The 24,696-nt window shown below is 37.4% G+C and overlaps 1 protein-coding gene across 1 annotated transcript in view; it reads left to right on the top strand.

Moving 5' to 3' along the window:
• kank4 (KN motif and ankyrin repeat domains 4) overlaps nt 1-24,696 on the top strand; it is a 57,726-nt gene that overhangs the window by 950 nt on the left and 32,080 nt on the right. Inside the window, exon 2 of the mRNA XM_081381046.1 lies at nt 1,169-1,853. The gene's annotated coding sequence lies outside the window, so the exon portion shown is untranslated. The remainder of the gene's footprint in view (nt 1-1,168; nt 1,854-24,696) is intronic.

Below are 24,696 nucleotides of genomic sequence, written 5' to 3'. Positions count from 1 at the left end.
TAGCCAAAACATTAAATGAAAAACATTTTTAACAAGATAAATAAAACATCAATTTCATTTTTCTTAAAAAATACTAAAATAACACGAGTTTTTCATACTAAATGTAGGCCTACAAAAAGTATTTTTGACCTTTCACCAGCAGATGGCCATCAAGAGTAATGCATGAGGAAAGCTAACTGGGACATTCAAGTAGCTACAAACCATCTACATCTACTTCTTTATAAAAAAGAAAAAGAAAAAAAGAAAAAGAAAATATAGAAATAGAAAAAGAAATAACTTCTTTATTTCTGGTTCCCATACTCAAACTGTAGCCTACTTTGACAACTAGCATATAGGGACATAAACCTTCCAACCAACATTGAAATTTTATTTATAATGATCAATTTAATGAACTGTTTACATGAATTAGGCTACATGGGAAAGTGTAGGCATAATAGATGCTGTAATTGGACACTTATTTGGGGTTTTCGTTATTTTAACGATCGTTTTGCAATACATGTGACGTGACAAATTAAATGTTAAACACTGCATGCAAGAAAATTCTGTGTAGAAAAGTGTTATATGAGCATATAACTTTACACATAATTTCACCTGCCAATGAACATATTATACAGAGGCATCAAATCACATCAGCATCTAGAACTCCCTTATCAGGAAAATATGTGAATGCACCTTTATGTTGAGGAGACTGAGGCTAGTTGTCAAAAGGGCTATATATCAGTAACCACACTGGCATGCAAATGTCAATTGTGGTTGAACTGTTTTATGACAAGAATATTTGAGGTTGATGTTGTCACATGCGTTATCTTGCAACTTTATGCAATATATTATTGTCTTAAAATGAGTCTAATAATGATTATTATTTGTCAGAATAATATAATGTTATATAATTATTGTAATATAATAATTTATAAATAATTAAATTAATTTACTATATATTTACAATATCTGTTTGAATAATTTGAATAAAAAAAAAATCTGTTTAATTTAAACAGAAACTACCCCAATAACATTATGCGTTAATATAATGCATATGTATTATTACATATTAACTATCCATTGGAGTGTGATAACTAGCCCTGGTATCCCCCCATAAGCCAAATATAAATTCTTATGTATAATGTATAATATCTGTGCAAGAAATGTGCCTCTTTTTATTCCCCTACAGTGTTAACCATGAAGCCTTGTAGAATGCAGTTACTGTCAGAGGCAAAACAGCCCTGGGATGAAGCTTTTGAGTCTGGAATCGCAGAGAAATAGACCAGCGCGCTCAAAGAATGAGAGGCATGTCCTGCACTCTTTCAGCCCCAACTGAGCAGTGTGCTGTTTTTTAAATCACTTTACCACACTACCTCAGTGTCAGTGACACACACACCATACACACCGGCTGGATCACACACACACAGATGTCAATTCTTGATGCAGAGCTCAAGCAGCATATAGGCAATATGGCTAAACACCAGTTTAATCTTTTAGCAGCCATGCTCTACTACTTTAATCCTATAGCATTTGAATGTGATGGGGAAGCTGGATGGGGGGGGGTGTTGACTACTGATGTGTGTGTGTGTGCTTGTGTGTGTCTGACCCTGCTATTGGATGAGCTCTGTGGGAGGGGTGTGTTCAGGCTCACAGTATAGCGCTTGTTATGAGAGCATTCTGCCGTCCCCTTACACAAATCCCAATAACAACAGTATCACAGCCTCAGATTGTGAGAGTGTGTGTAGGGGAGTGAGGAGTGCCTCTACCGCCGTCGCAGCTGCTTGCGGCTTCCTCCTTGTGCTGGATTTCCTTGAAGGTCTGCCTTACCTCTGCAGTGCCTGTAGGAAAAACATAAGGGTCCCCCAGAGACTGAGGTAAGTGATGTGAGACAATGCATTCCTCTTCTGTCAGCTTCATTATTCAGCTTTTTTCATGTTTACCTTTGGAAAATACAGCACACCTCTATACAGTAGATCCCACACACCCTCCCTTAAATCCACCCTTTTCATTTCTTGTTGAGCATTTCAGGAAGCCTTAGTGTGTGCTGTTTTTCTACTAATGATTACATTTTTTAGATTGGTTGTCCAGAAACTAGATCCCTTATTTCAGACCTGGCTATTTTTATAGTGAGCTGGCCACCTTGACAGCATTGGTCATTTGGCCATTATTAATGCTGTCTATGTGGGAAGCCCATGTCTCATTGCACAAATAGTCTCATCTCGCGCTTAGCTGTGATGTTTCAGTTTACCTCCCCGCTGGGTTGTCGTAATGTTGACCAGCTGGCTGTTACTATGTGTCAATCTGGAAGAGATGCGAGACGTTTGATTGTGCCGTAGTGCAGCACTGCGCTCGTGACGCTGGGCTGCTAGATCTCGCGCGTCTGCAGTCAATAGCTCAGGCTTGGTTATTTAGCGATGGAGGCTTGCTCATTTGCTGGCTCATTTTGCCATCCAGAGACGGTGAGCTCAGCTGGTAGAGATCTCTCTAATATCCTACGATGCCCGAGGCGAGATCCTAGCTGTCATGCAGAAAGGTTCCCTGTTTGATCTGTGTGCAGAGCGCGCTTTCCTGCCAGTTTCAGTCGCAACCGAGAGAGTGTTTTTCTTTTCAGATGCTATGGGTTGGTCAATGTGCATATATTATTTTGTACATAACACATGTAGCTTTATTAAGCAGTGCGTTTTCTAAACTGCACGTTGACTGTAGCAACACGATTTGCTTATTTGTCACTGTCATGATGACTGGGAAAGTGTCCCAATTAACCTGAAATTCACCCACAATCAGTTTATGCAGGAACAAAACTGATAATGATATGAACAAAATAAAACAAAAAATAATCTCATTACAGAGTACAGACGGTCATTTCCTTTGCACAGGGTGTTTGGGGGTCTTCAGGGGTTTCAAAAGTTTAAATAAAGGTAAAAACTAGATAAGAAGTTAGTCACAGCGGATGTTTTGACCTGTAGCCGAATAATGAACAGGCCTGCATTCTTCAGATGAGGTAACCATATAGCAACACTGCCAATGGGCGCTTTTTATTGCATTTATTAAAGATATATAATTTAAAAGATAATAGAACTAGGATTTATTTTTTAAGTTTTTGAAAATCTGACAAAAATAAAAAGTTACAAGTCTGTGTACTTACTGGCTTTAGTAAGGGGACAAAATCCCAATCCCATGAAGCATTGCAAACAGCATGGAATTAAAAACGAAGAAGAAATTGCCGTGTATTTATCTACAAGGTTGACAAAGAGAAACGTAGTAGATTTTTATTAAATAACACAGAAGCAGGTAATCCAAAATGATAAAACACAACAAAACAGCGTGCCATGCACAAACAATACTTGACAATGAACTGAATGAACTGAGGGACTTAAATACATAAGGATAAAGAACTCAAAGATGAACAGGTGTGCTAATTAATCAAAAACCATACAAACCAACAAAGAGCGGGAAAATGAAACAAAGGAAACAACTAAGAGAAGCAAAAAAGTAAAAGAAGTAAAATTGAAATAACCTGTAATACTAGGTACTCATTTAAAAATGTATATATATGTAGGCTATATATATAAACAGTTATCTATACTGTTTATATATATAGGCTATATAGTTATCCAAGCCCCATTGCAAATCAGGTTTATTGGCAAAATGTACAGACTTTCAGCTGTTTGCAATGAACAAATTAAACAAAAGTAATTGAAATAGCTTTTCAAGTGGTTTCCCAAAATTCAACTGAAATTTGCCACTTTTAATGTCTTCTGCCATCTCAAAATTATTCAACCCCTTAATGGCAAGCATCTTTAGTACTTAGTAGAACACCCTTTTGATGTTATGATTCTGGCAGCGTTTCTGAGGAATCTTAGCCCAATGGCCTCCAGTTCAGTAATATTCTTGAGTTTGCGTGCTGCAACCGCCTTTTTTCAAATCCCACCAGAGATTTAAGGTGACTGTGATGGCCACTGTAGAATCTTACAGGACTTCTTCTGCAACCAAGCCTTGGTGGAATTTGAGGTATGCTTGGGATCATTGTCCTGTTGGAAGATCCAATGACACACAAGCTTCAGCTTCCTCACTGATGGCATGACGTTTTCTCCTAGGATTTCATGATGCTTCAATTAATCTATATTGCCTTTCACACAAGCTGCAGGTTTCCAGTGCCAGAGGATGCAAAGCAGCCCCAGAGCATCACCGAGCCGCCACCATGCTTAACTGTAGACAGAGGGTTCTTTTCAGCATATGCTTCATTCTTCTTCCTCCAGACATACTGCTGATCCATAGGACCAAAATTGATGAGACCAGTTTTGTCTCATCGCTCCACAGAACAGAATCCCAAAACTTCTGTGGCTTATTTATATGATTTTGAGCACATTTATTTTGCTTTTGGGTCAGTAGTGGTGTAGTCTTAGAGTTCTGGCATGGAAACTGTCTGCGTTTAGTACTATGCAAGCTGAAACCTCAGTGCCTGTTGCCACCAAGTCTTGCTGCAGGTCTTTTGCAGTCACTCAAGGGTTTCTCTGAACCTGTCTTCACTGCAGCCATGATAGCTTCCTTTTTCTGCCCTGTCCAGATAGTGTAACCACTGTTCCTTTAACTTTGAACTCGCGAACTATGCTTCCAATGGTGTCTCTAGGTACATTTAGTGCCTTCGCTAAATTTTTGTATCCTGTTCTTTGTTTGTGAAGGGCGATGACTTTTTGGAACATTATTTTGACTTAGCCATATTTCTAAAATGTAGTCAAACGTGACAAACCAACAAACCTAGCAAGTTCAGATATTTTATGTGTTCTAGCTCAATCACACCTGGTGCAACTAATGCTCCCTTGATTAGTTGCATGAGGTGTGCTTTTTGCAGATTTGTGTTGTTGTGAGGGATTCTATTCAGGGGGTTGAATAATTTTGAGACTGCAGAAATCATTAAAAGTTGCATTTTCAGTTGAATTTGCGGAAACCACTTGAAAAATTTGTTGTGTTGTGCAAAACAATTACTTTTGTTTGATTTGTTCATTGCAAACAGCTGAAAGTCTGTAACAAACCTGATTTGCAATGGGTCTTGAATAATTTTGATTACAACTGTATATGTATAAGTTTATTGCAAAATATGCATCTAATAAGTATTTTTACAGCGTAGGGACATAATGTAATTCGCAGTGCTTCTTGGGAGTGGGTGGAGCTATAGAGCTCTTTTGGCACATCTCCACTTTCTGATTCATGTAATTTTCTGAACAGCATCATGGTTAATGTAAGTTTTCACTAAAATTCTGATGTTAAACTAAATTATTAAGCACAGCTTCTGTTAAGCACAGCTTCAACAGAAGCTAATGCCATCAATTAACAACCTCATAGCTCACCGTAGGGCTGTCTTTAAAGGTTTAAGTTTTGTTATGGAGAAAATAGTTTATATTTTCGGAACCCGAATTGTACTTTATTCATGTTCGGCTTCTGTGAACAGTAAAGCCTCAACTTCTTTGATTTGATCGGTCATCTTAATCATTTTGACACTAATGATAATTTTTTAAATAATTACATTCCAGAAGGCACTGAAAACAAATGAATATCAAACGCAGCTGAACATCACAACATGCTTCTAAACACAGAAACAGAATAATTTATCATTGCAGAGCTGCAATTTTAACCACCCTTAGACTATCTTGACAAACCTCATTCTTTACATGGCTGGGAGAAAAAAAAAAAAAAAAGACACTATCAATGGTTAAACTATGATGTTTATGTAAGATAAAAAATAAAATAGAAATTCCTGGTGGGCCCATATGCCTGACATACTCAGCAAACATAATAGACTAAATAGATATTCAGCTAATTGTGCTAATAGTGTCAAATTACAATTTGTGTTGCAACAGGGACTTCGAAAGATTGCTCGCTAAAAATTGCCTTTACATTTTCATAGTTTTCCAGAGTTAAAGAAGAAAGATTAAATTCCTTTAAAATTGCCAACCCCCTTGAAAAAGTCATTGTATAATTGGCTCACTGCCATTCTTTGCACATGTAATGTCTTCCTGGTAGCCTACAGGCTGTTTGATGTTCTCAGGAATGCAGAGATACATTAAACATGTGACCTAAGGGCCACCCAGGAGCTCTGACTCCCTAAAGATTTTCTTCAAGTTTACCATCATTCTAAGACTCAGAAATACCGAGCCTTTCTATGTGATTTTGCTGACCCTGCAGCCCAAGTATCCATCCATCCATCCATCCATCCATCCATCCATCCATCCATCCATCCATGTCTATAATTTATGCATGTATTTATTTATTTGTTTATTTATTTATTAATAGTAATTATATGATAGATTTTTATATTTATGTTTTATAGATTTTTATCCATGCATGCATTTATTTATTTTATTATTCACATCTTAAAGTAAAATCTTGTAAAGCCAGTGGACATTAGAGAAATAAACAGACTTGTTTTTGCTCTTGTGATCAGTCATGTGGGCTTCTTGCGCCAGTGACTGTAATTCCATGGTCTGGTTGATCTCTGAAACAGGCCTTTAATGGAAACAACAGAGAGACATATTGCGATACTTATACCTGATATGTTTTAAATGACTCGACTATTGCTATTACGCTAAAATATTGCACATTCCTTAGTTTCTTGGATGTCTGAGGTGGTGGGCACTAGAAAGCTCTCTGTGGAGGTTATGGAATTTGGCATAGCGAGGTCTCTTGGGGCTTCACATGTGAGGCTTTGTGAGGGCGATTCCTTGTCCATTGTTTTCTGCTGAAGGACTTTTCTCACAGAACGGAGATGGAAACAATGGCTAATATAATCTGCTCCTGCCCTTTAAATGTATTCCTCATATGTGCATAAAAAAAAGTAGTATGAGACCATGTGAACACAGAAAGATCTGTCTAAGAGCTACTCAAAGGAAAATCTTCTGACTAGTTAATTGTAGTTGCATATTCCATACTCCATGGATCTCATATTCTCAATGTAAACTTTGATTTGTATAAGAACCACATGAGCTGACCGGACTTTTACTCTTATTGTGTTTTCATGTGAGGAAATCCCTGAGGGTCCAGTGGATGTGAATGTGTAGATGGTAGAAACACTTTGACCTCAAAGAGGCCCTAAGTCTGTTTCACACCATGATTTTGTTAAGCATAAAACTCATTATAAAGGTATATGTCACCCACAAATGAAAATATTTTCATCATTTACTCATGAGTTTTGAAACCTGTAAGAATTTCTTTTTACTCCTTTCTATACACTGAAAATGAATGGTGACCACAGCTGTCAAGCAAGATTTTCAAGGGAAGATTTTCAACAAATGAGGACTTTCATTCTTTTACTCGCACAAAGCTGTCATATGATTTTAGAAGACTTGGAATTTAATGCATGCATTTTACAGACGTTTCTATGATGCTTTTAAGGTGTTTTTAGCGCAATTTTCCACCGGACAAAATTGCGATTGTTAACTCATGATTTCTGTTCTGTCTGTGCGCACCAATCTTGCACTTCTATCTACTCCTCAACCAGACCACCTAGAGACTTCGGGTTTTCGGCATTATGTTAAGGAAGGTCTAATCTCGGGAACGCACAAAAAAAAAACCAGGAAAAGATTTACTATCTCTTAGTGTTGTGATCCCATGACGTCAGAAAATTGCGCTAAAACACTCACTGAGTTTTTATTACTTGTTTTGTTTTGTTTGACAGTCCCTGTTCCCAATATACTTGGAAGAGAACAACTTGAATGTATTTTGACATATTTCAAGCAGAGTTTGTGGAATTGAGGGGTTGTGGATGTTAAGCTGTGAGCTGTCATCCTATTTTCTCTTGCTGTCTATCAGTGAGGGCAGCACAAAATGGGTCGAATTGAGAGTTAGGAATGTAAATAAGCTTTGCTGCATATCAGTGAATCGAGTGCAATATCAGTAAATCAGTTCCACTGTGAGCATGAGTACCCGCTTGCTGCTGTGTGTAAGAGTGCATGTGAATGTTCAAAGAAAAATGCTGGTTTTAAGTATGTTCTTGTGGTTGATCTCTTGAACAAATGTTCGGTTCAATTTGTGGGATCTATCCAAGCACATACTGTCTTCTCATTGTGTCCTAGACCAGTGATAGACACATGGCCCTTTGGGTTGCACTAAATTACCATACAACTATTTTTTTTTTCCCAACCTCTTAAGTCTGACAGCTCCTCAGCTTCTATAGACTCATGGGATAGCAGATTGTCTACTGGTGGCACACTTCAGAATCTCAGCAGATGATGTGTGTCATCTGGGTATTTTTTGCCTACTGTATTAGTAATACTGATAACGAATACTGAATATTTAGACATACAATTATACAATGTCGCAGAAGAGCAAATGCATGTTGTATTTTTCCTCCTCTTCAGCCGTAGAGAATCTGCAGATAGAGAAGCTTGGAAAAGAGGTCTACACAGATGCTGAATGGAGGAGTTGAAACCTTCTGACCTCTTTAGGCAATAATTTCTGTTTGCGTCTGCTTTTGGATGTTTTTGTCTGAATTCTTTTCTGTTTTAAGCAATAGAAAGACACTTGCGCAACTGTCAAAACATAGTCTTCCTACATATTTCATGATCATTTCATAACAATTTATGTTGTCATAAAGATTTACACTTTGGATTAGAAAGACACAGTTAGTGCTACATGAGTTGGGTTTTACCATAAATGTATACATTTATTAATAGGATCAAATCATCTTTTTTTACACTCACCTTCATTCTCGCTCACATTTGCACAGCTTGGGCTGCATATAGAGGTCTTTATAGATATAATCTGTCCCATACTGTGAAATCTTGCATTCCTTGCACTCTCATATATGCAGTGACATCAGCAGTCTCCAGGGGAGCTAATGTTGCTGTACGTAACATGTGATTGTCTTTTAGTTATGCCACGAGTTTTGACACATATCTTCTGATCTTGTATCCATGACTAGCAGACTTTTATTTTCCAAGTCAACAAAGAATCACATTTCGTTCAGTCTTCTTACATTATAATCCTCATGTGCAACAACCTTCTTTTAACAACTGAGATATATATATATATATATATATATTAGAGAAATATATATATATACACACACCGTAATTAGGCCTATTATAACAAATTTACATAATTAAAATATGAAAATATATATTCTGAAGTATGAAATATGGCTCTTACAGTAGAAGTCAGCTGAAGTGCTTTCAGATACAGAGAAAAAAAGAAAAAAGAACACATTGAACAACCATCTTACAAATGCTGAGATTTTAGTATGCACATTCTAATGTGGTGTGTAGAAACAGCCCTGTTAGAGCCGTACTATTTCTCAGTGGGCTCCAATAATGTATCCAGACTGTTGGGGGTGTAGTAGTGTCAGAGATGTAGGTCATATGTAAATATGTTTTTAAGTAGGCTAATCCTTTTTTATTAATGCCCTGTCTGGCACCAAGCTTCTCTGTATATGTCTTTGTTATGAGAGTATGTAACTTTGTAATGCTGGCATGCTGGCAACATGCTGGAAACTAAAGTTTTGTTACAGATGTTATGAGCTTTCATATTGTCAGATGTTTAAAGCTTCTTGTCAGACGATTTGCTGCTTGCCAACATAGTAGATTTGTCAGTCATGAGGTGTTGAACATTAATATATACACGATGAACGTCTTTTGCTGTGTTGCTATGTTGCATCTTACAGCTTTTTCTTATTTCGTTTGTCTTTGATGTCTACACCTGCTACTTGTATTTTTGATTGAGGAATCGGTTATTGGCATGAAAAAGTGAAGTTGACAGCTTATAATATTCACAATTCAGAATAACAAAATATATTGGATTTGTGTCTTTTCATCAAATCTGTAAAAGCTACAGTAAGAAAATTTTAACTGGTTAACTGTAAGTTACCTTACCATATGGTGAAAAACTGTGAATGGTTTATTTTTCATTTTAAAGGTGCATTGCGCAACATTTCATGTTAAAAATACCCGTTTTTCGAACCCATACATGCTTAAACAATTGCCTGATGGGCTGAATGAGCCCTTCTCTGATCACTGCGATTGCCTCTATAATCCTGTACAGTAAAATAAAAAAGAGGGATTCGGGTCGGAATTTGAGACTGGGCGTGACGTCATGCGCGTTCAGTTGCAGTGTTGCAGTTTTGCTTGTCGCCAGAGGGGGCATAGTTCTGCAAAAACTCAAAGACTTGCGCAATGCACCTTTAATGTAAAATACTGTACATTTTTTTTATTTACAAAAAACAACAACAGTAAAATGACATTCCCAGTCCCTGCATGACACATCACATATATGATTATATTTCATTAAAATAGTCTTGGTTATTTTTATTTTTTGTTATTAGTAATGTAAATTAAGGTGTTTTGGGTTATTTAGTTAATGCTTATTGCATGTTACCCTGATGTTTTTTTGTCTTTGCATGTATGAACCTGTGACCCACTTACAATGAATTTGTCATGTGGCTTTCTGTTTTGCCAGCTGTATTATCATGGTGGTTATCAGTAAATTTTAAGGTACATAAAAAACAAAAATTTTGGTAGTTTGGGTTGGTATACTAACATATCACTTAATGCAATATATGGTTATAAGTTGTAAAATATACAATCAAAATGCCATCTCGTAATACCGTAAACATTGTCACAGTATGTTTTACGGTGAATTTCTGCCAACCATGGCTGCCAGTGTTTTTTTTTTTTTTACACTTTATTTCTGTCCTTTTACAGTGTTACCTGTACTTACTGTAGTAATAACTGTAAATTATGCATAATTACAAGGAACTACCCCTAAACAAACCATATTCCTTAACCCATACCCTATAGTAAGTACATGTTAATTGATATTACTCAGTAAGTAAATGTATAATTACACTGTAACAAGGACACCTTAAAATAAAGTGTAACCTTTTTTAACAGGAAATTTACATTGATTTAGTTGCATTACATTTGAGGCAATTCAGAAAAAGCCTTAAAATGTAAAATGTCAAAAATTCAATCATTTCAATGATTAATTGAAATAAAAAGATTAACTGTTTGATTAACTGTTTAACATATAGTTTGCTCTAGGCTTCACTGAAATTGAATCTGAGGAACTGTAAAATCAGCTGATAACATGCATTATAATCCATGGTATAAATTAAAAGCTTGTTTGACGATATGTGATTCACCTGTGGGCAAGATTTAAAAAAATATTGAGAAAACCGGCATGATCATCTTTGAAGTTGGCCAAAATGTCTTAAATGTTGCCCTCCACATCCTGTTGTTTCTCATTCTTTCTAATTTACCATAGCAGACTTAGCCATTTCTTTCCCCATTCTTCCCATTTTTTCAACCTCTTAATTATTATTGCACCCTGGAGTAACTTCCAGTGCCGGCCTTGTAAATACACACCTGAAATATGTTTCATATTAATAAAGCAATCAAAGGCAGCAAAAGTGTTTCTTTTAATTTAAGAAAACCTTTTATGGTGGTTATTCTAGTGATCTGTTTAAGTATAATCCTCATACCGAGAGCAGCAACAAAATCCAGATGCCAGATGTGCAGTAGATGAGACAAAATGAGAGCCATTTTATTTTTCCACAGCATTTTATTTTTGCCCATCTTTCCTTGGGCTGTAGTATTGGTATTACTTTCATTCTTATAACCTGCATATCCGATGACATGATGTGTATGTAGTACATCTTCGTGAGTCAATTGTATTGTGACTGCTATTTTGAAGAGGAAGTCTGGACTGTTGTGTAATGACATAATGTGTGGAGAACTGAAGTGATGAGTAAACAAGATGGATGAAGTTCTCTGCTCCTGTCTTAATAACTCCGGACAGACACCACAACATATCGCTATTACTGTTTTATGTGTAACATCACCCATTGAGCAGAACTTGAACACAAACCTTGTGTTTCTGCTGCCTGATATTTTTTCATTGATAGTACTTTAATGAAGAGACGTAAATTGCTCCGCAAAGCAGAAAGCTTGACTGAGAGTGGTCTCATCCTGCTAAATGAATGCAGAGGAAAGCAGCACTGAAACTGATTAGACACTAATCCTAAGGGATGGGCATAATTTACAGCTGTGCAGATGGAACCAACACTTCCAAAAATGCTTCCTTTTAAAATGCATTGTTTCATTTCGAGATTATTATTTTTTTTTTTTTTTTTTTTGAAATATTTAAAATACTGTGTTTTTGTATTGTTTATTTGAATGAGATTATAAGAATTGTTAGTTCTGGTCGTCTAATTTGACATAGACCAGTGGTGTTCCAAGATTGCCAATATTTTTGATAACACTTTTATATCACTGGAACACTTCTATCACTCTATCTGTGTTTGCAGCTTTCCAAACAGACTTTTGCAGCTTTTACTGTAGCTGTTTTAGTTGTATTACTATTAAAATATGTATTCATATTTTGAATTACTTTTTATTTTTACATATTAATTTATATTTTAATCAAAATTTTACTTTTGTAATTATTATATATATATATATATTTCTATTTATTTTTATTTCAGTTTTAGGAATATTATTTCTTAAAGGGTTAGTTCACCCAAAAATGAAAATTCTGTCAGTAATTACTCACCCTCATGTTGTTCCAACCGCGTAAGACCTTCGTTCATCTTCGGAACACAAATTAAGATATTTTTGATTAAATCTGAGAGCTGGATCACTTCTCCATAGGCTGCTAGGTGACTGAAACTTGCTGGCCCAGAAAAGTTATTAAAGAGATCGTTAATATAGTCCAAGTGACTACAGTGGCTCAATCTTAAGTTTATCAAGCGACGAGAATACTTTTTGTGCGCAAAAACAAACAAAAATAACGACTTTATTCCACTATTCATTTCCTTCTCTCTGGGCCTCGTAGTGTTTTTGCGCTGCGCGTCTGTGTTGCACGTCAACACGCATCACACACATGACCAGCTTCGGCCAATTGTGAGCCTACGTGGTGACGTGTAACACAGACGCGCTACGCAAAAACACTACGTGAACCAACTAGAGGTCCAAAGAGAAGGAAATGAATAGTGGAATAAAGTCGTTATTTTTGGTTGTTTTTGCGCACAAAAAGTATTCTCGTCGCTTGATATACTTAAGATTAAGCCACTGGAGTCACTTGGACTATATTAACGATCTCTTTAATAACTTTTCTGGGCCAGCAAGTTTCAGTCACCTAGCAGCCTATGGAGGAGTGATCCAGCTCTCAGATTTAATCAAAAATATCTTAATTTGTGTTCCGAAGATGAACGAAGGTCTTACGCTGTTGGAACAACATGAGGGTGAGTAATTACTGACAGAATTTTCATTTTTGGGTGAACTAACCCTTTAAACTTATTTTATTTCTACTAGGCAACATTTTTATTTAAGTTTTGTAAGTTTTAAGTTTTATATCTAATATTTGTGCTTTATGTTTTTTAGGTAAATCTAACCGTTTTCAGGTACAGAACTGGAATACTCAAATGTAAAATAACAGTCTTCACTGTATAAATGAAATATAACTATACAATTAATACAATTTATCTTTGTTAAAGCTACAAGTCATCTTCTCTTTCTCTTTTGTTGTTTGATCACTATTGGTGACACAAACAGCTAACCCTAAGTGGGATAAAAAACAATCGTGAAATAGATATCGTTCCTGGCGTGGCAGGTGCATTAGAGCTACAATTAGCATCAAGCTACATAACATAATTTAAAAGATTAATATTACACTTTTACTCAAAACTCACTTTAAACCACCAATGAGTGTTTGTAATAACTTCCGATTGCGATTTTGGTCATATAATGTTGTTGAAATGTGTTATTTTATAGCATTTTTATATGGAGCTAAGCTCAACACCTTAGCATGTATCCTGTAAACATTCTTTATTCAGATGAATATACAGCAAATTGCGTCAAAATCACACACAAACCATCGCAATCGTGTGTTTATTCTCTTCATTTTTGACGTGTAGAAACATTTCTTTGGCTTTGTTTTTCACGGAGCTGTGAAGGAGGAAGTTTACACAGCCACATCTTAGATACAATATGTGCCCTTTCTCACGATCTAACAGCAAAAACCTTGTAGAAAAGGAATTCGAGCTATAATTTAGGAAAACAAATCTGTTTTTCATTCAGATAAGTCAGAGTTTTGGTAACCACCACAGAGAAAGTATTTGGCCACCTGCTTTAGTCTGCTTGTCTCCTGCTGTTCCAACCATCCAGTTGCTCTATTTAGATTACAAATCTTTCCTGTCTGAAATAAAACCCTCATTCAACCTGTGCTATCTAGAACAACAGCTTGAGACGGTTTGAGAATCAAAATGGATTTGACACAGAGGGAAAGAACAGTAAGAAAACAGATAGCGACATGAGTGGGGAACTGAAATTGCTTCAGAGAGCAGCTCTGATAAGAATAAGATGGCATCACTGGATTTAAGAGCAAGCGAAAGACAGAGTGATAAAGAAAAATAGATATAGATGCAATGTGCTGCATTGCCTCTAGCTATGCTTTGGCCTTTTGAAAAGGTATCAGACTTTTCACTATGGAAGATCCTCAGGGTGCCAGATGCTTCCTGTTGCAGATTACTGCTAACCACAAAGTGAGAACAAATAGACATTTCTCTCATTCTCATTTTCTATGCTAATTATAGAATCAATTTGTTAATAGTTAAGAGGAAGCTTAAGAGGAAAAATTGTTATGAGTAAAATGGAGCCTTTAAGTTAAAAGAGCCAAATGCCTTTATGATACATAGGGATCTCCTCTTTGTTTGTGCACTAGCTGGACCAGTTTTACTAAAAGAGGACACATTTATCATTGTTATTAAAAGTTCATATTGATTAAAAATAACATTTTGTTGATTAATTAATGTTTATTTATTCCAGATGTTTTAGAATGTCCTGATCTCTCACTGTCTAAGCTAAGTAAATTCAATACCATAAAGTAAATGCACTTCAGACATCTGACCTACTTATGACTCCGAATATTCCATTTAAGTTCAGAAAAAGGGCAGTGTTACGCCTACAGGTTAGGAGCATGATGATAGTTTCTATTTTAGGCACTGTGTAATTGTGAAATTAGAAACAAGCTGCTTTCCCAGGGCTTGATCCATGCTGGTTAAAACAGTGTCAATTAGAAAACCACTGACAATGCCAGTACATGAAGCATTTATGGTTCACAGCATGTGGACATTTAGGCTTTCCTCTGTGGCTGAGAAAGAATAGTAACTCTTTATTTGAACAAAATGATCCCCTATAGATTTTATTGCTATTCAGTACCGCAGAATCGCAGTCCTCCTTATTAAAATGTAAAAACAATATATATATTCATGATTTTACAAGTATGTTTGGTCATATTTCTAAGTATAGCCTATCATCGCAGGCTTTCTCCTGTAGATCTCAGTCATTGTTTTGTGTTTTCCTTAAAAGATATTAGCAGGTGCAATTAGATATTGTTGCAACAAATGTTATTTTTTATTCCTTTTAGAGTCAACAGAGTGCCTGTATGTTTACTGCATATGCATTTTTACATTTTACATCCTTATAGTCTTAAAAAAGACACAGTTCAGTGTTGGCCTAGATGGGATTGTCCTCAGTGGTTCTTATTTTGTCCTTCAGAGACGTAATGATCAGATGTTTCACCATCAGCGGAAATGGAATAGGAGCCTTGCCCACAGTTCCTTAGAGACGAGCCGAACTACACGAATGTGACCTTGGGAACTCTGTACTGTGTTATTTCCTCTTAGATGAAGCTGGAGAAGTTTTGCATTTCAAATGGCCTTTCTTTTTTTTCCTTCTTCCTTCTACTTTCTTTTTTTATCTCTCCTCAGGAGCTATAAGAGGACGAACAGTGTTTTCCATTAAATACTGATTTGGAAAGGAATAGTGATTGCTTTCAAAACAGCTTCTCTTGATAACATAATATCTCGCATATGATATACTGAATGGCTACATCTAGGAGACTAATCCGTAAGCAGAATCAGTAGCGATTTGTGATTTCTTGAAGCAATAAATAGCTAAATCAATGGCACTTCCATGTCAAAATGTCAAATATTTTCTTAGATATGTTCAATGCATGGATTATCAGGACTCTTTTCCAGCAAGAATGTTATCTCATTTCCAGATATCCTCTAAAAAAAAAACAAAAAAAAAAACTGCACAGCACAGCACATGCAGTTACTGATAACAGAGGGCACTTCAAGTTCAAGTTGTAAGTGAAATGTTGCCAGGTGTGGGAGAAGATTCCTTTAAAAACGGGATCTGTTTTTCCAAGCTGTAACTTCTTAAACATTCTCATGCCTCTGATCTGAGAGATTCACTTCTGGAAGCTTCCAGCCTTTGGAAAAATGAGGATAGCCAAGATGGAAAAAAGAGGGAAAGAAAGGAAAAAAAGGAGAAAGATGAAGTAGGCAGATCAAAGAACAACACAATGCTGCTTGTCTGCTCGAGTAGGAGGAAGCCAAAGCCTGTGAGCTGTGGGTCAAAGAGGGAAAGTTACCGTTCCAACTTTGAAATCTGTTGAAATTCCAAACCTCATTTTTCAAGAAGTACTGTAACATTAAAATATGTCTAGAAGCATATTTATGTACAAATAGTCATTGCACTTTCCCAAGAACTTGTGAGCAATTTGTGTCAGAAAAGTGTTGGAGGCGCTATAGGCTTTAATTAATTTGAAAACTTTAACAAACCTCTGTAGACAGGAGAAACTTTTTCGGGTTTATTATTAAATTGTCTTTGCAAAAGAAGAAAACATCAAGCTGGAGCTCTCACCATTAAAATATTTTAGGTCCCCCGAGAGGTCTTGTGTACTGCCTACTGAAATGTAACCAGGTTCTTATTTCCCACAATGCTAGAAGGTAAAAAGCTGTACTCTCTTTGTGAGCACCCATAATAATATACCTAACCTGAGTGGCAAGATCTACCATATTACGCATTTAAGCATTCACATCCAATGCATGTTTTATTCGGAATTGAATTATTTGTGTTGAAACACCATGTGTGTAGATTGTATATCAGGTATACATGCTGTTGTTGCTCTGGTAGAAGTAAAAAGTAAGGATTTACATGTATGCTTTTGTCAGACACTTCGATCCTTTACATACTGCGCCACTAGCAGTGTAGTCAGGTCCGAATCTTCAAGATTGTGTAACCCTGTAGGCATTTTTGAGGAAAAGTTGTTATACCACATTTTTAGAAAGTTCAATGTCTCCTGAATAAGGATCCACCGTATAACATTGAAATCAGGGTCCCATTTTCTTGTAATTGTCATTGAAACAATAGGTGCATTATTCACAGCCAAAACACTACAGGTGGATAGGGTAAAAATTTTAAGTTATAGATATCACCATAAAACCTTTCCAGTTTTTCACTTACATAGAGACAGACATTTTTTGTATTACAAGTTTTCTGAAATGTCATGTTTACATATGCAAATGAGGCATACCAATATATATATATATATATATATATATATATATATATATATATATATATATAATTCGAGAGGCAGGCATACCAGTGCGCGGTTCTCCCTTTCGGGCTAGCCCTGTCTCTTCGCGTCTTCACAAAGGTTGTCGAGGCAGCCCTTGTTCCTCTCGACGACTGGCTGATCCTAGCTCACTCTCGAGACAAGGTTTGCGAACACAGGGACCTAGTGCTGCGGCACCTAGCTTGTCTGGGCCTTCGGGTCAACTGGGAGAAGAGCAAACTCTGCTCCGTGCAGAGGATCTCTTTTCTCGGTATGGAAATCGACTCGGTCGCCATGTGCGTGCAGCTTATGAGCGTGCGCGCGCAGTCACTGCTAATTTGCCTTCGACAGTTCGAGGGCAAGAGTGCGGTTCCACTGAAACTATTTCAGAGGCTCCTGGGGCATATGGCATCCGCAGCCGCAGTAACGTCGCTCGGCTTGCTTCATATGAGACCGCTTCAGCTTTGGCTTCGCGATCAAGTCCCGAGGTGGGCATGGCAACACGGCACGCTCCGAGTCCCAGTGACTGCCGTCAGACCTTCACCCCGTGGACGAACCTCAGTTTTCTATGGGCTGGAGTGCCCATAGAACGAGTTTCCTGGCATGTTGTTGTATCAACAGATGCCTCCATAATGGGCTAGGGCGCCATGTGCAATGGACATGCTGCCGCAGGCTCCTGGACAAGACCCCAGCGCCTTTGGCATGTCAATTGCCTCGAGTTGCTGGCTGTACGTCTCACCGCTTCTGTGCGTTGCTCAGGGGTCAGCACGTATTAGTCCGATCAGACAATACTGCCACAGTAGCGTACATCAACCGACAAGGTGGTCTGCGCTCCCGCCGTATGTCGCAACTCGCCTGCCACCTCCTCATAGTCAGAAGCATCTGAGGTCGCTTCCAGCCATTTATATCCCGGGAGACCTGAACCGTGCAGCTGATATGTCTCGGTTTCGGCCTCTCGCTGGAGAATGGGGACTCCATCCCCAGTCGGTTCATCTGATTTGGGATCAGTTCGGGGACGCACAGGTAGATCTGTTTGCCTCCCACGACTCTTGCCACTGCGACCTGTTTTATTCTCTGACCGAGGGCACGCTCGGCACGGATGCACTGGCGCACAGCTGGCCGCGGGGCCTCTGCAAGTATGCGTTTTCCCCCAGTGAGCCTTCTTACGTAGACTTTGCGCAAGATCAGGGAGGACGAGGAGCAGGTAATTTTGGTTGCCCCGTATTGGCTCAACCGCACCTGGTTCCAAGAACTAGTACTCTTCGCGACAGCACCTCCCTGGCCAATTCCTCTGAGAAAGAACCTGCTTTCTCAGGGACGGGGCACCCTATGGCACCCTCGTCCCGATCTTTGAAACCTCCATGTGTGGTTCCTGGACGGGACGAGGCAGGTTTGAGTACCCTACCACCAGCGGTGGTGGCTACCATCACTTCCGCTAGACTAGAGCATCGTCCACGAGACATGCCTATGCGTTGAAGTGGAACCTCTTTGTCAACTGGTGTTCTTCTAAACTTAAAGAACCCACGAAAGGCCCGATCAGTGTCGTGCTTTCCTTCTTGCAAGAAGGGTTGGAGCGAAGGTTGTCTCCCTCCACCCTGAAAGTGTATGGTGCCGCCATTGCCACACATCATGATGCAGTTGATGGTAAGTGCACTGGAAAGCACGACCTGATCATCAGTTTCCTGAGAGGAGCGAGGAGACTGAATCCTCCTCGCCCTCCTCTCGTTCCCTCTTGGGACCTCTCTGTGGTTTTAACTGCTCTGCAGAGTGCTCCCTTTGAGCCTTTGCAATCAGTGGAGCTTAAGTTCCTGTCAATGAAGACAGTGCTCCTGGTTGCATTGGCCTCCATCAAGAGGGTAGGGGACCTGCAGGCATTTTCGGGTGACGAAGCGTGCCTGGAATTTGGACCGGCTAACTCTTACGTGATCCTGAGACCCCGGCCTGGATATGTGCCCAAGGCTCCCACCACACCCTTTCGAGACCAGGTGGTGAACCTGCAAGCGCTGCCCTTGGAGGAGGCAGACCCAGCCTTGGCACTGCTCTGTCCAGTACGCACCCTCCATACTTACGTAGACAGGATGCATTGTTTCAGGACTTCAGACCAGCTCTTTGTCTGTCATGGTGGGAAGCTGAAGGGAAAGGCTCTCTCCAAGCAAAGGTTGTCTCACTGGATAGTGGACGCCATTGCTTTGGCTTATCAGCAGCAAGGTCGACCATGCCCCCTTGATGTGACAGCCTGCTCCACCCGGAGTGTGGCATCCTCTTGGGCTCTAGCGCATGGCGCCTCGCTAACAGACATATGTAGATCTGCAGGCTGGGCGACACCTAACATGGCCTCTGGGCGACCCCCACGTGTGTAGTCCACTGTAAGCCTCTCTGAGCATGTGTCTTTCCCTCGGCAAGCTACCTTGCCACCCCTGGGTTTGAAATATTCCACCTGCAGCTGGACACCCCAGTGATTCTCAATATACAGCCCCCTGGGGTCATGTGTATTCCAAGTCCCCCCCTTCGGGCTGGGCATAATTGCATATTTCCACTGATATATGCTTCCTAGTGTTCCTTGGCATAATTCCAGCAGCCATTAAAAACTATCCCTTTCATGTTAATGTTGTTTTTTCATTGTTTACATGTTTAAATATTCTGAGAATGCATAGTTTTAGTTCTAATGTTTAATGTTTAAACTGCAATAAATGCATTAAAACTTTTTTTTTTGGCAGCCATTTTGTTTTTATTGTTTATGCCAAAACAGTGATGTTTACAACGTGTTATATGGCAGAAATGGATTCAGCACCTAAAAATCATATAGAAACAACACTTGAAGTACTTTTCCTCAAAAATGCCTACTGCATCCTATCCAGGGCTATTTATCTATTTTGGGACCTGACTAGTGCAAACGTCCACTGGCAACCACCAAAACGAGATAAATGACCCCCACTAGCAAAGAGTGAAAAATCAATTCACTTTCTCTGTCAGTCTTTCTCTCTCTCATAATTGCGAGAAGCAAACGGGAGAGCATGCATCGTTTTAAGATTGATTCTGTTGACAGCAAATTTGCAATTCTGAAAAGTTGCATGAAAGTGCATACAAGTTCCCAATCGATTAGACATCCTATTAAATAGGGCATATACAGTATTGGCTTTTAAACGAATCATTGTTTTGCATTCTGTTGGCATATTTTTTTGAACTGTTGTATTTTTCAAAACTGCCATCAAAGTGCTGAATGAAGCATTTCAAAAATACAGTATGACATTGTCATACATATTTATTTTTTTATGAGTGTATGTGCAGCCCTGTCAGCATTTTTTGCTAAAGCCTGTCAGTTTGTATATACAGTACCAGTCAAAAGTTTGGAAACGTTACTATTTTTAATGTTTTTGAAAGAAGTCTCTTATGCTCATCAAGCCTGCAGTTAAAAAAAAATACAAAAAAATAAAACAGTAATATTATGAAATATTATTACAATTTAAAATAATGGTTCTCTTTTTTAATATACTTTAAAATGTAATTTATTTTTGTGATGCAAAGTTGAATTTTCATCAGCAAGTACTCCAGTCTTTGGTGTCTTATGATCCTTCAGAAATCATTCTAATATGCTGATTTATGATCAATGTTGGAAACAGTTGTGCTGCTTAATATTTTTTTTATAACCTGAGATACTTTTTTCAGGATTATTTGATGAATAAAAAGTTAAAAAGAACTGTATTTATTTAGAATAGAAATCTTTTGTAACAATATACACTACCGTTCAAAAGTTTGGGAACAATAACTATTTTTTTTTTAAGAAATTAGTACTTTAATTCAACAAGGATGCGTTAAATTGATAAAAGGTGATGGTAACGATTTATATTGTTAGAAATGTTTTTATTTTGAATAAATGCTGTTTTTATGAATAAATGCTGTTAACGTTTTACTCATCAATGAATCCTGAAAAAAGTATTCCAAAAAAAATATATTAAACAGCACAACTGTTTCCATCATTGGAATAACTGAGTATCAAATCATCATATTAGAATGATTTCTGAAGGATCATAAGACACCAAAGACTGGAGTACTTGCTGATGAAAATTCAGCTTTGCATCACAAAAATAAATTACATTTTAAAATATATTAAAAAAGAGAACCATTATTTTAAATTGTAATAATATTTCATAATATTTTTTTTTTTTTTTTACTGCAGGCTTGATGAGCATAAGAGACTTCTTTCAAAAATATTAAAAATAGTAATGTATTTCTAGTAATAGTAAAAAAAAAATAGTAGTTTGTATTTCTTCTTAGTTGCCCAGGGTTAGAAATACATGTTGCTACAGCTTATGTGAACTAGCGGGGCTGGGCTTTGCTTGTCTGTCATCACATTTCTATATGAGCATTCTTGCTTGTTTGCAGCTGCTTGTTTGTGTGTGTGTATATAAGTTCATGTTTCTATTGGGGAAAGGTAGGATGATACAATAACAGCATAAAGGGGGCATTCTTTACTCTTTACATTAGCAGCAGACTAGCTTTCTAGCTATGAGTGTTTAAAAATATTGTGCATATGTTACTATTTAACCAATAATTTCTATTTTTATGCTTTAAAAAAAATTGTGTATACACTACCGTTGAAAAGTTTATAGTCGGTATGATTTTTAAATGTTTTTGAAAGGTATCTTGAAAGGTATCTTTTGCTCACTTGTGCTTTTTTTAAATTAAAACAGCAGTTTGAATTATTATTAAAAAGTAAATTATTATTATTATTATTTTATTCATTTCTGTAATGGCAAAGCTGAATTTTAAGCAGTCGTTGCTCCAGGTTTTAGTGTCACATGATCCTTCAGAAATCATTCTAATATGCTGATTTGGTGCTCAAGAAACATTTCTTATTATTATCAATCTTACTGACCCCATGCTTTTGATTTATGTTTGTATTTCAGAGGATACGGGATTGTTTTTTTTTTTTGTTTTTTGTTTTTTTGACCGTGACATAAGATATCCTAAAAGGAAGGTTTAGATTTTATATAGAAATTATTTATATAAAAACAGCTTATTAAAGGGATTGTTCACCCAAAAATGAAAATGAAAACCATTTTGTTTCAAACCTGTGTGGATTTCTTTGTTGTGCATAACACACACACACAAACATAAACACAATATATATTTTAAAGAATGTTGGGAACCGGACAACATTTGAGCCCATTGACATTCATTGTATGGACAAAAAAGCAAACAAACCCTGCCATTTCTCAAAATAGCATTTTTGGGTGAACTATCCCTTTACTATTTCATTTTCAGTTTGTATTCCCAAAGTGAAATTGTGAATGTAAGTAATGGAGAGACTGTAAGGGTTTGAGAGGAGCAGAGAGATAGACATTTCCAGCACGAGGGAAAAAAGTGACAGTAAGTTATTGGGGAATGGCCCGAAAACAGCAGTATCATGTCAAGAAGTAAATCAAGCAGGAAGGATGGAAAAATGGCCCAAACAACATATGAGTTTGCCCTCACACATATACACCTCTCTTCATCTGTTGACATCAGGTCACATTTCCTGAGAGCATCTTTATCTCAGCAGAATGACAGCCCCATTTCTCACACACGTTCATTATCCCATCGTCACCCCTGTGTGTGCGGCCCAAAGCATCTCTCCATGGTGACTCGCACACTACTACAAATCGACCTGCCATAGTTTGGAATGAGGGCTAATATAAAGTCAACCAGTCTATATTGCATTATTTTTACTTTACAATAATGACCGCTGACGGTTCATTAACCAGCGTATTCCACCGTTACATAGATAAATAGATATTCACATGAACGTGAAGTATTTCTTCCTCTTAAAGGAATAGTTTAACTTTGTTTCTGTTATCATATACTTGCCCTCATGTCATTCCAAACCTGTATAACTTTCACAATGGAAGTAAATGGTAACCAAAACCGTTTGGTTATCAACATTCTTCAAAATATCTTTTCTTTCTTTTTTTTGTAAACCATCCCTTTAAATTGCCCCTGTTCTCACCTTGATGACATGAATAAAAATCAATGGAGGACAGAAATAGCATGCGTAACATGAGGGAGTTCTGCATAGACAGCTGCACATCCATTCTGTAAGACAAGAGACTATTTTGCTTTGCATATGTTTTTAAATTTGTTTTTGGATCCATTTTCAAACTTGCTTTTGACCGCTCATCATTTTGTCTGTTTGTTTGTCTGTCTGTCTTCCTAAGACATGATTAGAGGACTATGGTTTCTGTTTATGCTGAGCAACCTACATCCCATCAGCCTGTGTATGTTTTTCATCTGAATAAATAAATACAATAAAAACACATTTGTGTTTACCCATGTGGGATCCATTAAATAGTTATGCTCTAAACACAATATTTTGTTACTGCTCAAGATTAATTCATTCAGCACTCTTTTTCCAAAGAAAAAAAAACATTGCATAAACAAAAAAGGAATTCCCTAAAGGGTGGATAAGTCCTTATCTGTGTAGGGTTATTTTGTTTTACTAAACTCTTTAACAACTTTAAAAAAAATACTGCATAGTCATGTGCTGCTCAGGGTATTGGTAACTTTATTATTAAATAAAATAATGATTTGACAGAGATTTATTTGAATAGTCACTGTAAGGGTTTTACAGTATCTGAATACCTTTATTTTACATTATGTATTTGCTAACCCAAATCTTGTTCACACTAAAGAAAGTCGTACCGATTTGTGCTCGCCCCTATTAACCCGGACCAAAACTGTACACATTTACTAATTTATCACAAATAAAACATATTCCAAGAATAACTGCAAAGCTGTTATTCAAATACTGCAATATGTTTTTTTTTTCTTCTCAGGAACATGTTAATTAGAATTTGATATTTCTATTATATGGGTTATGTTTTAATTAGGTTTTAATTTGAAATGAAATGCACTGTAAAATAATCTTCACAGAAAGAAAAATTCAAAAATCTAATCGTGCATGTAGAGAACAGGAAAGAAAAGGGAAGTAAAAATAGGGTTAATCCACTGAACATATTTTGAGCTCTTGTTCTCAGAGCCCCCCACACACACATGCCTGGCTGGGAACCTCATGATTATTGATAGTGGGAGCTATTTGGCCACATCCTCAGCAGCAGAGCACAAACAGCCCCCAGCAGCAGATCTGCAGAGTTCCAGAATGTGCCTTGTACACACAAAACAGATCTTGTCCATTTAGGAGACAACGAAAAGAGCTTGTTTTCTTTCTGTCTTTCTCTTTTGCCTTTTCTCTTGTTCATTCAAACACACAGTGGTGCATTGACTAAATTACTCAACATTGGTGAAATTTTTCAGAAAAAAAAAAAGGTCCATTGTCTATAGCGATGC

Source organism: Scardinius erythrophthalmus (assembly GCF_964197995.2).
Source record: "Scardinius erythrophthalmus genome assembly, chromosome: 12".
NCBI lineage: Eukaryota > Metazoa > Chordata > Actinopteri > Cypriniformes > Leuciscidae > Scardinius > Scardinius erythrophthalmus.
This window is presented reverse-complemented; position numbering and strand designations above follow the sequence as displayed.